This window comes from Myotis yumanensis, unplaced genomic scaffold (genome assembly GCF_028538775.1).
Source record: "Myotis yumanensis isolate MYYU_CA2020_CCGP unplaced genomic scaffold, mMyoYum1.0.hap1 SCAF_16, whole genome shotgun sequence".
Taxonomy (NCBI): domain Eukaryota; kingdom Metazoa; phylum Chordata; class Mammalia; order Chiroptera; family Vespertilionidae; genus Myotis; species Myotis yumanensis.
In genome coordinates, this window is record NW_027223767.1 from 32555886 (window position 1) to 32570843 (window position 14958).

Genomic DNA, 14958 nt, shown 5'->3' on the forward strand with positions numbered 1-14958 from the left:
TGTGCCTAGAGAGAGATCAAAGAAAAGGGAGAATCCTATATAATAAAAAGGTAATATGCAAATTGACCAAACAGTGGACCGACCGGTCACTATGACACACACTGACCACCAGGGGGCAGACACTCAATGCAGGAGCTGCCCCCTGGTGGTCAGTGTGCTCTCACATGGGGAGCACGGCTCAGCCAGAAGCCGAGCTCACAGCTGGCGAACACAGCGGCAGTGGTGGGAGCCTCTCCCACCTCCGCGGCAGCGCTAAGGATGTCCAACTGCCAGCTTAGGGTCGGACAACCCCCGAGGGCTCCCAGACTGCGAAAGGGCACAGGCCAGGCTGAGGCCCCCCCCCCCCCCCCCCCAGTGCATGAATGTCGTGCACCGGGCCTCTAATATAGTGATAAAGGAAGAACTGATAGATGGAACCAAGAGCCCTCAATATGGCCAGGAGAAAGAGGATTTTTCGTTAGAAAGTTCTTGGAAGGATTTCAAGAAGATGAGCCATCCGCAAGTGTGGATCACTCACCCTTTAAAAAAAATTAAAAACAAATAAACCTATGACCTATTTGTCATTTAACACTCCTGGATACACGTAGGCCTGGAAAGAGAGGAAGGGGAGCTTGAACATTCTGGAGGGAACAGGAGCATGCCGAAGAACCTCACTCCCTAAACCAGGTTGAACTAGACAGAAACAACTGGGAATGTTTCCTGAATGAAGTGGTGGTGGACCACATGGCACTGTTAGATATTCTGTTAACATTCCTATGGGATGTTAACAATTTAGAAATCTGGAGGAAAATGAATAGATGGTCACATAGTAGAACTTAGAGAAGTATCCACCTTTCAATCCAAAAGCAAGCCATCATCGTCTCCATACTTTCTCTCTTTTTAAAATATATTTTTATTGATTTCAGAGAGGAATGGAAAGGGAGAGAGAGATAGAAACATCAATGATGAGAGAGAATTATTGATCGGCTGCCTCTTGCATGACCCACACTGGGGATCTAACCCTCAATCTGGGCATGTGCCCTGGCTGGGAATGGAACCGTGACCTCCTGGTTCATAGGCTGACATTCAACCTCTGAGCTATGCCAGCCAGGCTCTTTTCCTTCTTTTTAATATTATATTTCAGGGGTCCAGATATTAAGATTTGCGTTAGTATCACAGGACCACTCAGTCACCAAGCAGTCATTTCATTCATCAATGATATAATTTAATTGAGAGTTTAGTAAAGATTGAGACAATTCTAGCCATTGTCAATGAAAATTCATGCTTTACAGATATGCATATGATCTTGAATAAACGTGTGGGATTCCCATCATTCTATTAGTAAAATAAGTCCTCTTTCAAATGAAGGTTCAACAATTTAACTTCCTATTCATTAATTCATTCAATGGTTCATTTATTCATCCATGTATTCTTTCAGTATTAGAATGCACAACTCTATATGTGCCCTTTTTTAATAGCCATACAGAGGCAGAAAAATATGAGTAAGAAATGATCACTACCTTCCATGGCATTATATTCAAGGAGATAAAATATTTAGAGGAGGAAAAAGTAGAGTGATCAGGGAAATCTTCTTGGAATTAGTGGCATTTGAACTGAGCTTTGAAAGTCGGAAAATTCCAAAAAATACCAGGGAAAAATTCTGGATCAAGGAAATCTCACAAAAGCACTCACAGAGTGATCAAGACACTGTTAAGTATGGATTATGGAGAAATCTGCAAAATTAATGTTCTATCTCTGGCAATGGTCTCTGTAAATCTCTCACTTGCCTGAAGGTGGCAAGCTGGGTTTGTTTGAGAAACTTCAGCACCAACATTATCTGAAAGAAAAATGCTTCTCTGGGAAAAAAAACACACACAAACTTTCATTGACATTTATCTCACAAAATCAAAAAGTGGAAAAGATTAGAAATTACTATCACAATTATTTAAATACTGTATATATTTAGTATTATTTTAAGGCATGTAGATTTTATATTACAAATATTTTTCATTTTAATAGTTATTTTATTGTTCTTATTGATTTCTCAGTTATGATGAATGTTTTCTTTAGAGAAAAAGGAACTTATACTTTTAAGTTATTATTAAAATCTGTGATAAGCATTGTTTATAAGTCTATTGGGGGGTGGTTAGGTTCATTGAGGAGTAATTTCCAATAGTAATTTCAGTAGACAGTTGTGAGTTTTATGAATTGTGACAAGTGCATATGTTTTGTAATCACCACTATTATAAAGATATAAAACAGTTTCTCACTCTGACAAATTCCCTGATGCTGCCTTGTGGGCAAGCCCATCCTTCACCTCTAGACCCTGACAACCACAGAGTTGTTTTCTGTCTATATAGTTTGACCTCTTCCAAAATGTCATATGAGTGGAATCATATAATATGTACTCTTTTTTGGCCTGGTTTCCTTCATTCGGCATAGTTACTTTGAGATTCACCTATATTTGAATATAGTTGTAGTATCAATTATTTAACCCTTTTTATTACTGAATAATAGTCCATTATATGAATGTACCACAATTTATCAATTCCTTAGCTGAAGGACATTTATATCATTTCGAGTTTTTGGTGATTATGCATAAAGTCACTGTAAATATTCAGACACAGGGTTTTAGGTGATCATACATTTTCATTTCTCTAGGAGGGGAATTGCTGGTTTGAGTGATAAGTGTATATTTACTTATAAGAAACTGCCAAACTGTTTTTCCAAAGAGACTGGACCATTTTGCACTTCTACCAGCCATGTACGAGAATTCCAATGGCTCCACATCCTTGCTAAAACTTGGTGTTGTCAGTTTGTTTGTTTGTCTAACCCTTTTTATTAGGTAGTGGTGGTATGTCATTGTGATTTTAATTCGCATATACCTATGACACTGACGTTAAACATCCTTTTAGGTGTTTATTTGCAGTCCATATATCTTTGGTGAAGTATCCTTTCAAATCTTTTGACAACTTGTGTGTGGGAGATAAGGGTTGTTTATTTTCTTACTGAGTTTTGAGAGTTCCTTATACATTCTGGATTAAAGTCCTTTATCAGATACATGCTTTGCTAATATTTTGGCCTAGTCTATAGCTTGTCTTTTAACTTTCTTAATTCTCTTTCAAAGAGAAGAAATCCTTAATTTTGACGAAGTCCAAATTATCAGTGTTTTTCCTTTTGATTGTGCTTTTGCCTAATCCAGGGTCACAAAGATGTTTCCTTTTAGAGTTTTCAGTGTTAGATTTTACATTTAGATTTTAATCCATTTTGAACTGACTTTTTTTTTGGTATGGGTTAAAGTTGTATATATATGCAATTATTCAAGCAGCATTTCTTCATAGGGGAAAAATTTAGCAAAGGAAGTGACTTACACTTAAATTATACAGTTAAAATCTGTGATACATCTTTTGAGAGTCTGAGAGTTTTTTGAAATCCAAATATTTATTTTTCCAATATTACACCCAAGTATTAAAAAAGCAATTTGTGTCTTGGTTCTTCTATCTCTCATTTTATTTCACTCAACGGTGTCGGGATTTTGAGGCATTTTCAAATGGCACTCTCTCTGCACTACTATAGCTAGAATGATGGGATGTTAAACGGTAGAGCATGCCAGTCCCATTTGAGAGATGAGGAAATTGAGACTTCAAGATCCTCAGTGACATGCCCAGGTGATTCAGCTACCAGTGGTCGGCAAACTCATTAGTCAACAGAGCCAAATATCAACAGGACAACAATTGAAATTTCTTTTGAGAGCCAAATTTTTTAAACTTAAACTATATAGGTAGGTACATTGTTATTAACTTAATTAGGGTACTCCTAAGGCTTAGAAAGAGCCACATTCAAGGGGCCAAAGAGCCGCATGTGGCTCGTGAGCCGCAGTTTGCCGACCACGGACTAGACAAAGGCAGAGAAAAGCACTGGGTCCAGCTTTCCAAACCTCCAGGCCACTGCTCTTTCTACCAGCTGTTGGTGGCCTCCTTATTGAATGTGTCACTAACTTTATTTCTATTTATTAAATATAGATATTTGTTGCATCAGTAGGCTTTTATCTAAAATTTCATTTTCTTTTCTTTAAAATATATTTTATTGATTTTTTACAGAGAGGAAGGGAGAGAGATAGAGAATTAGAAACATCGATGACAGAGAAACATTGATCAGCTGCCTCCTGCACACCCACTACTGGGGATGTGCCTGCAACCAAGGTACATGCCCTTGACTGGAATAGAACCCGGGACCCTTCAGTCCACAGGCTGACGCTCTATCCACTGAGCCAAACCGGTCAGGGCTAAAATTTCATTTTCAGTGCTTTGCCATCTAGTACATGAAATTTGACTGAGCAAAATTAAACCCAATTCTTACAAAATACCTCTAAGCTTTACCTAACGCCACTAGGTTCACAAGTCTCATCACAAAGTAACTACACACACAGAAAGGAAATATGATGTAGAATGATGTAGACAAAGAAAACAAATCTAGGGGTTACTGGTCTCAGTAATCTAGGGATTGCTAAAATGCTGAGATTGTAGTTGATAATTCTAAGACTTTGCACAGGTGCCATCATTTTTACTTTAAATGAGCTAGATCTCTTTTCATTTAATTGTAAATTAGGCAAACAAATTCCTCTTTTTACCTCATGGAACTTTTAGCAACCGGAATGAATTAAATCTAGTTTTGCCTTACACAAAAAAACATACATACTCTTGATAAAATATAAGAAATAGGAATATCTAGATGCTAGAAACAAATAGGCAATGCAAATCTACAGGAAAATAAAGAACTGTTCTGTGAGGGCAGTCTCCTGTGAGGACACCATCAGGGTGCAAGAGATCCTATCTAATAAAGAGGGAAATGCTAATTGACCCTCACGTCATTGCAAAGCTGGCGGCGCCCACAGCCAATAAGGAGGGAATATGCTAATTGACTGTCCTGCCCTAAAATATGGTGGCACCCACAGCCAATAAGGAGGGAATATGCTAATTGGCTGTCAAGCCCTCAAAGATGGCGGCGCCCACAGCCATAAGATGACAGCGCCCTGTCCCCTCAGCACCGCTGGGGTGGCAGGCATGCGGCAAGGCGTGCCTGCCTCCACAGTCCCTCAGTCCTTTCAGCCTCCCAGCTGCCCAGGGCCAGCCTGAGGTGCAGGCAAGCCTTGGATGACGGCTGCCCAGCTTCCCAGGGCCGCCCGAGGCTCAGGTAACCAGGGCCGGCTAAGGCTTGCACTGCCAGCAGTGGCAGCAGTGGCAGCAGCAGAGGTGTGATGAGGCATCACCTTCCCCTGATCACCAGATCGCCTCCCGCCCCTGAGGGCTCCCGGACTGTGAGAGGGGGCAGGCCAGGCTGAGGGACCCCCACTCCAGTGCATGAATTTTCATGCACTGGGCCTCTAGTCTATATATATATATAAAACCTTAATATGTAAATAGACCAAACAGCAGGACAACTGAACAATCGGTTGCTATGACGTGCACTGACTACCAGGGGGCACACGCAGAACATGGCAGGCGTTGGCAGCAGGTGACAGCACGGAACATGGCAGGCTTCGGCCGTGGTGGGATGGTGGAGCAGGTGAGCAGGGGCGCCAGACCAAGGCGGGGCACTGGTCACTGTCATCAGGGTGAGCCTCTGGTGGTTACTGAAAATTCTTTGCTCCCAAGCACTGCGGTCCCACCCAGCGCTCGCACCTGCTGCTGGTGCCAGAGCTGCTGCTCACACCTGCTGCTGGCACCCAGCACCCGCCTTGATTACTCAGTGCCATCAGTGGATGCAAGTGGTGACTGCTGGCCCCGATCGCCCCTGAGGGCTTCTCCACCTCCCCCTGCACCTGAGGGGCGATCAGGGTAGCAGCCACCTCTTGCACCTGCTGTTGTGCAGGCCCCAATAGCTCCACGCAGTCAGCGGATACAAGCGGGGTCAGCGCCATCAGCGCGTGGGAGTGGAGGCGGACGGGACGGGGGCTGCAGTGGGAGGGGCCGGGCAGGGGTGCAGAGGATGGGCCGACACCGGCCCCTGTGCCCACCATAGTTCTTTTCAAGGTGCACAAATTCATGCCCTGGGCCCCTAGTTTCCATAGAACAGACATCCTCTACTGAAGATGAGCTCACAAAAAAAAAAATAATTACATATTCCATGAGGAAATAAGCCATCATGAGAAAGATCAGGAACCCCAACAAACAGGAAAACTGGACCCCAAGAACTAGAAATAATAGGGATATCTAAAAGGGGCTATCAGTGCGTTGTAAATTTAAAAGATAATAGAAACCGCCATAACTGGTTTGGCTCAGTGGGTAGAGCATCAGCCTGCAGACTCAAGGGTCCCAGGTTCGATTCCGGTCAAGGGCATGTACCTTGGTTTCAGGCACATCCCCAGTGGGGGGTGTGCAGGAGGCAGCTGGTCGATGTTTCTCTCTCATTGATGTTTCTAACTTCTCTATCCCTCTCCCTTCCTCTCTGTAAAAAATCAATAAAATATATATTTAAAAAAAAAAGATAATAGAAACCATAATGAAACAAGAAAACATTATGAAAGCAGATTTTCTTAAATAATAAAATTAAACATTTTAAAATAAAAACACATATCCACTGAAATTAAAAACTTTTAACAGTTTAAACAAATCAAGAGAAAATCATTCCAATATTTTCTTTGTATGTTGGAATTATATAGTGTGGTACATTTTTGACCCCACTTTACAAATTTTTATAATATTATTTTTTTCAGGTTGCTTTTTCTGCTGGTGTTAATACCTTTCTAAAGTCACATGTTTTACCCCTTTTGAAATTAACTGTAGTCCCCATTGTACTGACCAGGGAGGCTCCAAATGCAAATACCACTTCTGTTTATTCCGGAATTGGCAGGTGTAAAACATGAAGCATGGGCCAGTTAGGTGAAGAACAGACTCAGTTCCTTGTAGTCACAAGAAAATGCACCCCCAGCCGTTCTGTCTTGCTTTTTTAATTTGTTCCTTTTCTCTGGTCTAAAGAATTAGGACCACAGGTAGCCACGTGCACCACGACCACCATTCTTCACCACTGTGACCATTCCCCTGGGTAACACAAAACATTTCATAGGCCGGTCCCAGTACCTAATAACAAAAGAAAAACACATGGCAGATCATGATAATGATTTTGTCTTTCTATAATGATGGGGGCGGAGGGGGGGGGGGGTGTGGGTATTACCAAAACCTGAGCCTGCATAATAATCGCTTTGTTATTCACATTTCCTCATGAATTTTAATGCACCATCCATTTTCTCACAACTTATCCCCACAATTCTGTGTGAGCCTTTGCAGAACATTATTCTCTTATCTCTTTCTTTCTTTCAAGGATGTAATTATTCAATCTAAACCAAAAGGCTTTAGGATGTTGCCTTTTTTTACTGTATTAGCCAAAAGAGCTGGTCTAGGCCCACACTAAATAACCTAGAAAGATCAAGCTGGACACTTATGATTTCTGCACTGTTTCCTATATATACGTTACTTAATTTTAAAGTTTACTTTGTAATAATTATCTGGAACACCAAGCAATCATGTTTGTGCCTTTTTAAAGAAATCATAATTAGTTGCATTTGTGAAGGTACATGATTTTGTTCTGTGTTCTAAAAGTTAGGGAAGCATTTGCAATATATCTTCTTCCTATTCCTCTCTGGAAGGCATTATCGTATTGAAATTCAGTCCCCTATTATTACATAACATTAGGCCAGATTTAGGTGTTTAAGGACACAAACTGCCTTACTTATCTCTATGAAGAATCTAGTTCAAGGACTTCCAAATAGAAGACCCTCATAAATATTTGCTTAATAAATAAAAAGTATCTTTTGAAGAAAACAAAATGGTGGCTGCCAGGTCTGGGGGTGGAAGGATGGAATTGCCTGCAGAAGGGGTGTCAGAGAACTCTTTACAGTGCTGTTAATATTCTACAGTTTGTGGTGGTGATTACACACACAGCTGTATGTATTTATCACCGAAAATTGATTCACTTTATCATATGTAAACTAGAGGCCCAGCACACGAAATCATGCGGGTAGGGTCCCTAGGCCTAGCCTGCGATCAGGGCCATCTTCTGCCCATTCGCCAGTCCCCAGGCAGAACCTCTGCTGCTGGGGTGGGTAAGTCTCGGGTGCGCCCTGCAGCTTCCGTCAACGCCGCAAGCCCCAGCAGCAGCTGCAGTGGTGCCCGCATGAGTGGCCCGGAGTGGCAGCGCGCTCCATCAGCGGCTGGCCTGACACACGCACATGGAGGTGAAATCACCGGCACCTGCCTTCCTGCCAGCCTGAGCCCCCAAGCAGTTGCGCGCATGGAAGTGAAGTCACCAGCGCCCGTTTTCCCGCAGGCCTGAGCCCCCAGCAGCCGGGGAAGAGCTGGGGATCCCAACGGCCTGAAAGCCAGCCGGGTCCTCCTGCCACCCACCCTGATTCCCCGTTCACCATCGCTGATCCATCCCCTGCTCGCCAGTCCCCAGTCCCGCCCTGCTGCCACCCACCCGCTTCCCTATGGTTCCCCGTTGGCCTGCGGTGGGGATGGGGGGTGGGGGGGGGTTGGACTGAGAGGTGGTCAATGCACCTCATGGCGACTGGTCGATTGGTCATTCCGGTCATTACGCTTATGGTCCCTGGCCTTTCATTATATAGGATTACCTCAAGAAAGCTGATTAAAGAAAGGATCTTATATTATGATTTCCTTACAGGAAATAACTAATAACAAATGCTGTTAACAAATAACTAGCACATTTTTTTTTGACATAATCAAAAAACATGGTTTTCAATTAACCTTGAAAATTCCTAATTTCTTGATGGATGATCATCAATTTATTAAATACTACCGTATGCCTGGTCCTATACTAGTTGATGTATGTTATTTTTGATTCCTACATGCTATACACTGAGGCTCAGAACGATTAGGAAAACTTGTCCAAAACCAGATTACTTTAAAAAAATATCAGTGCATGCATAAATATAGTTCCAACGAGGCTAAACTAAACACACACTTGAGATTTAGGAACTTCAAGGGGTCAGAGAAGTTGGTCCAAAAAGTACCTATGGCAATACAAAATAAAAAAATTAATTCAGCAAATAATTATATGTGCTTACTCAGTGACAGGCACTGTGCTAGATATTTTGGGGAATGTAATGCTGTCAAAGTATATACCATATTGCATGGGATGCATAAATAAATAGCAATAATACAAAGCAAAGTGTGGGGCTGGAATACGATTAGGGACAATCTTGCATCGAAGGAGGCGGAAGTAGCTTCAACGTGCACCAGGTTGATGAACTTCAAAGATACAACCAGCCACCAAGAGGAGTTTGGAGAGGTGCAGGCTTAGATGATTTTGAGATCACTAAAGAAAAACACTTTTCTCCTCCCCTCACTCTATTTATTCATTCTGAGTTCAAAGCTAATCTAACAACCTATGAGTGTGCCTAGGGTTGAGGTTTTGATTCCCAGTCAAGGGCACATCCCCAGCCCTGGTTGGGGCACATGCAGGAAGGAACCAATTGATGTGTCTCTCTCATACCGATGTTTCTCTCTCTCTCTCTCTCTCTCTCTCTCTCTCTCTCTCCCACACACACCTCCCTCTCTCCCTTCCACTCTCTCTAAAAAAATCAATGGAAAAAACATCCTCGGGTGAGGCCTAACACACACACACACACACACACACACACACACACACAAATCATGTTGAGAAGTTTGCATTCTAACGCAATCCCAAGTGAAATTAAAATGAGTAACTAAAAAAAAAGTAAATAACTAAAATGAGCACCAGTGCAACGGCCTCTGCTCCAGCGGGGCTGGGGTACAGGGCGCCCAGACTGCTTCCAGGGGAGCGCTCCTGATTGTGACATCACATCCATCCCCGTGGCGATGGAGCTACAGACCGGAAAGGAAGACTTCAGATGGAGAAGAGCCAACAGGTTCGGTTACGGGGCACTGAGTGGAGGCCTCGGGCTTGGAGCCTCGTGAACAGGGAACCTGCCCCCCAACACCCGGAAGGGCCTGCTGTCAGCGATGAGCCATGGGGTATGACGTAACCCGCTTCCAGGGGGATGTCGACGAAGACCTGATCTGTCCGATCTGCAGCGGAGTCCTGGAGGAGCCCGTGCAGGCCCCGCGCTGTGAGCATGCCTTCTGCAACGCCTGCATCACCCAGTGGTTCTCTCAGCAGCACACGTGTCCGGTGGACCGCAGCGTCGTGACGGCTGCCGACCTGAGCCCGGTGCCTCGGATCCTGCAGAACATGCTGTCCAAGCTGCAGATCGCCTGCGACAACGCGGTCTTTGGCTGTGGTGCTGTGGTCCGGCTGGACAACCTCCGGTCTCACCTCAGCGACTGCGAGCACAACCCAAGGCGGCCTGTGACCTGCGAACAGGGCGACGGCCTGGAGATGCCCAAAGACGAGCTGCCCAGCCACCGCCGCATCGCGCACCTGCGCGCGGTGGTCCAGCAGCAGCAGGCGCGCATCGCCGAGCTGGAGAAGACCTCGGCCGACCACGCGCACCAGCTGGCGGAGCAGAAGCGAGCCATCCGGCAGCTGAAGGCACACCTGGCTGCAGGGCGCAGCTCCAGCCCCGACCGGCAACACCTGGAGGAGACCCGCGGGGGCGGTGAGGTCCTACAGTGGGTGAACTCCCTGCAGCCGGCCAGAGTGACCCGCTGGGGCGGGATGATCTCCACCCCGGACGCTGCCCTCCAGGCGGCCATCGAGCGCTCCCTGGTGGAGAGTGGCTGCCCCGCCTCCATCGTCCCGGAGCTGATCGAAAACGCCCACGAGCGCAGCTGGCCCCAGGGTCTGGCCACCCTAGAGACCAGACAGATGAACCGGCGGTGCTATAAGAACTACGTGGCCAAGCGCATCCCTGGCAAGCAGGCTGTTGTGGTGATGGCCTGTGAGAACCAGCACATGGGCGATGACATGGTGCAGCAGCCGGGCCTTGTCATGATCTTCTCGCACGGCGTGGAAGAGATGTAGGGGTCGGCGGGCTGTCAGGAGCCTGTCAGGTGGGAAACCCAGATTCCCTTCTTTTGCCTGATTTCTCCCCCTACGATGTCTGTTGGGAAAGTCCCCATCCCTGTATCTAATTTCCTGCCCAGGGTCTCTGGTTGCAGACATTTGCAGAAAGCACCAACATGTTCACCTTCTCTAGAGGATCAGCCTGAAGGGAGAAATCTGTCCTCCTTCCCCGCCTCCAAAACCAGGGACCCCAAGCAGGCAGGCCTGCTGCCTCTAAGCCTTGAGGGGGCAGCTTCGGGGAGGTGGCATCCTAAAGAAATAGTAAGGGTGGGACCCAAACCCTAGAAACAGCGAGCCAATAACTGGCCGTCACCGAGGTCCTTGGGGAGGACTAGGCCTCCGTGCCAAGCCACACCTTGCTGAGCCCACCTTAAAGGTGCGGGCGCCCCCTGGGCCTGCAGGCGTGCGGGTTGGGATGCTGGAAATTTCCAGATGAGCTCTTCTTTCCTACACTTCCTCTTCATTAGGGAGAGGCAGGAGTGGGGGCAGGGGGTACGTCTGTTGGGGTGACTATGCTCAGCAGGCAGCAGCTCCCTGGCTTTTGCTGAAATCAGGTCGGCCGCTGCCTCTGTGGCACAGGCCCTAATACCTCCCTAGCCCCCTCTCTGGCGCGGTGATTGCTGTTTACAGTTCACTCCCTCCCGCTTTTTTATTTTTTGAATGGCCTGGTCGTGGCTACCCCACTTTTCCAGCCCAGCCACATTGTTGGCAGTTTAATTTACTTTTTTTTTTTTTTTTAAGAAAGGAAAAAGAAAAAAATTAACAAAGCTTGAAACTTTTCTTTAGCCATTCCTATGATGGGGGTTCTGGACAGGGTGGGACAGGGGTGGGGTCTGTTTTACACGTTTCCTTCCCAGCACAATCACTGGCTTGAATTGAGGAAGGGCCAAGGGAGCCCTTATGTCTGCCCCAACCCTCCGTAACCCCACCTGAGACAAGGAGCTGCCTCTAGTCCCCGAGGGATGTGACACTGGTGCCTGGGCCCCCCGAGAACTTTGCTCCCGGCCCCTCTGGAATAGAGCATTCATTTTGAAGGAACCACCCCCACCCCCCATTTCCTTGGAGATTATAGCCAGGCTCTCAGCTTCACCAGGCAAGGTGGGATACACATTCTGTCTTTGTCTCTGTACCCTCTCTCACCCATGCCCCTGAAGGACCTCAGCTCCATTTCAGGCTACCCTTGACCCCTAGGTGACTGGCAGAGTAAGACAAGGGGAGGGATAGAGGGTGTGATCATTTTTATATGCAGGTGGGAGTGGGGTTAAAAGAGAGATGGCCCTGTAACAGCTGCTTCTCTTTATGGAGTTCATTCCAGGCCAGCGTGCTGTAGGTCTGGGTAGTTGGGTCAGGACTCCACTGGGCCTGGCTGGCCTGACTTAGTGGTTGAGCCTTGACCTATGAGCCACGAGGTCATAGTTAGATTCCCAAGCAGGGCACATGCCTAGGTTGGAGGCTCGATCCCCAGTAGAGGGCATGCAGGAGGCAGCCGATCGATCAATGATTCTCTCTCATCATTGATGTATTAATGTTTCTATCTCTCTCTTCCTCTCCCTTCCTCTCTGAAATCAATAAAAACCCAGGCATATGTCTTTACCGGGAATTGAACCATGATCTCCTGGTTCCTAGGTCGATGCTCAACCACTGAGCCATGCCGGCCAGGCAATAAAAAATATATTTAAAAAAAGAAAAAAGACTCCACTGGGAGTGGAGTGGAGGGATACAGCTTGAAGGGTGTAAGGAGCAGTCTTATGTTCCGGCTCCAGGACCCTGAGCTCAGGAATTTGAAAACGTTGCTATACTTGGTCTGGTTACTACATTTCTCCCGCTCCCGGTGGCCCTGCCTGCCTTATCCAGGCCCAGCCCCGCCTGGCCTGTCCGCATCCTCAGACGAGCCAGGAAGCTCAGCTCAGGCTCCCCGCTTCCCACCAGCAGCTCTGCAGGTTGCAGGTTGTTATGGGTGCTGCTCCGCGGTGCTGACTGCACTAATAATAAAGCTTCCCCTCAACTCTCTAAAATAATTCTTAATTCAGTATCACTCCCTTTCTGGTGAAGGTTTCTCCTCTGCTCTGACCTTTTTCTCACCTTCATTCCCCCTCCTCCTTCCTCACTCTGTCACCTACCCACGTCTTAGGAGGGAGCCGTGGTTTTAGGAGGCAGTCTGCCTGGGGTTATGGGCACCTCACATCTTCTGTGCCCTCTCCACCCTTCCCTCCTGCCTCCTGCCCTGCAGCAGCCAACACTCGCCCTCCAGTGATCTGAGTTTTGTTTTTTTCCAGGGTCTGCCTCTGCCTCGAATTCCACACCTTGTGCTCCTGGGGTCCGGCAACACTTTCCACAGAAGATATGCATTCACCTCTCTCCCGTGTCCCAGCTTTGCTTTGGAATCTGGGATTCCCTCGTAGGCAGGGCAGCCCCCACCCCACCCCCAGGCCTCCTAACCGAGGAAGCAAATGTGAGGGACACCTGGACCCACCGACTACCTGCTGTGCTTGTCAAACCTCAATACACCCTTTCGTAGGCACTTGCTGCCACCTCTTCCCTGTCACGAGAAAAAGAAAATATTCTTTTCCCTGAATAATAAATATATATTTTTAAACTTCTGCCCTGCGGGTGTGGCTCAATGGTTGAACGTCGATCTATGAACAAGGAGATCACAGTTTGACCCTTGGTCAGGGCACATGCCCAGGTTGTGGGCTGGCTTGATGCCCAGTAGGGGACGTGCAGGAGGCAGTCGATCAATGATTCTCTCTCATCGTTGATGTTTCTATCTCTCTCTCCCTCTGCCTTCCTCTCTGAAATCAATAAAAAATTTTAAAAATTAAAAAAACCTTTTATTAGCAAAGAAATGGAAATTAGGTATTGAATAATATTTTAACTTCTTTTTATTGATTGGTTGATTTGAGAGAGAGAAAGAGAGAGAGAGAGAGAAACATTGATTGGTTGTTCTGTTTATTTACGCATTCATTGGGTAATTCTTATGTGTGCCCTGACCAGGGATCAAACCCATAGCCTTGGCATATCGCGATGATGCTCTAACCAACTGAGCTACCCAGCCAGGGCATATTTTAACTTATTCAATTATCAAATATTTTTTCCAGTTATATTTTTTGCTGCTGAGAGTATGAAAAGGGAGTTTCTTATCCTCTGTTGATAATAGCAATCCTTCTGCAAAGCTCTTTGGCAAATTTTGAAAAAGTTTATGTCCCTTTATCCCTTCCGTTTTACTTCTGGGATGTTATTTTCAGGAAATGATGAGACATACATTTTAAAAATAATGCAAAAAGATGTTTTTCATCATTATTTATACCAATACATAATTTTAAATAATCTAGGTTGCAAAAATAGGAACATAATTAAATAACTGATTATGTTTCCGTATGATGCAATACTGTAGAGTACTAAAAATAACTTTACAAAGACATTAAGGATTTTAATGGCACAGGTTATAAAGATTACGGTTGTATATAATACATGTTTATGTATGTAATGTATGTATATGCATATATAATCAGTATGTGTGTGTGTATGAACATCTGTTGACAGAACCAGCTACATAATTTGTAGGGCCCAGTGCAAAATGAAACACAGTACCTCTTGTTCAAAAATTATCAATAATGCCAAGGCAGCAATCGTAGAGCCTCATACCAACTGCAGGGCCCTTCTGAACGTGAGTCCTGTGTGACTGCACATGTCCCTGCCCTTGAAATTGTCCCTGACTATAGAAAAAAGACTGAAGGAATAGATCCCAAAATGTCAACAGCCATTACCTTTGGGCTTAGGGATTAATGATGCTTTTTATTTCATGCATTTTACCAATTTTCACAATAGACATATATTTTATAATTAGTGAAAAAAAAGTATGTCTTTAAAAAAAACTAATACTGAAGGCAGCACTACAGTGAATTGCATTATATTTTGGTTTTAAAGCCTTTTAAATAACCATCTTGGGCCATTGGCATAACAGATACTCTTTTT

At 45.4% G+C, this 14958-nt stretch overlaps 1 pseudogene; it reads left to right on the plus strand.

Annotated features, from left to right (window-relative positions):
- The first annotated feature begins 9987 nt into the window (after positions 1 to 9987).
- On the plus strand, positions 9988 to 10941 carry LOC138994713 (E3 ubiquitin-protein ligase NRDP1 pseudogene; annotated as a pseudogene).
- Positions 10942 to 14958: the final 4017 nt, after the last annotated feature.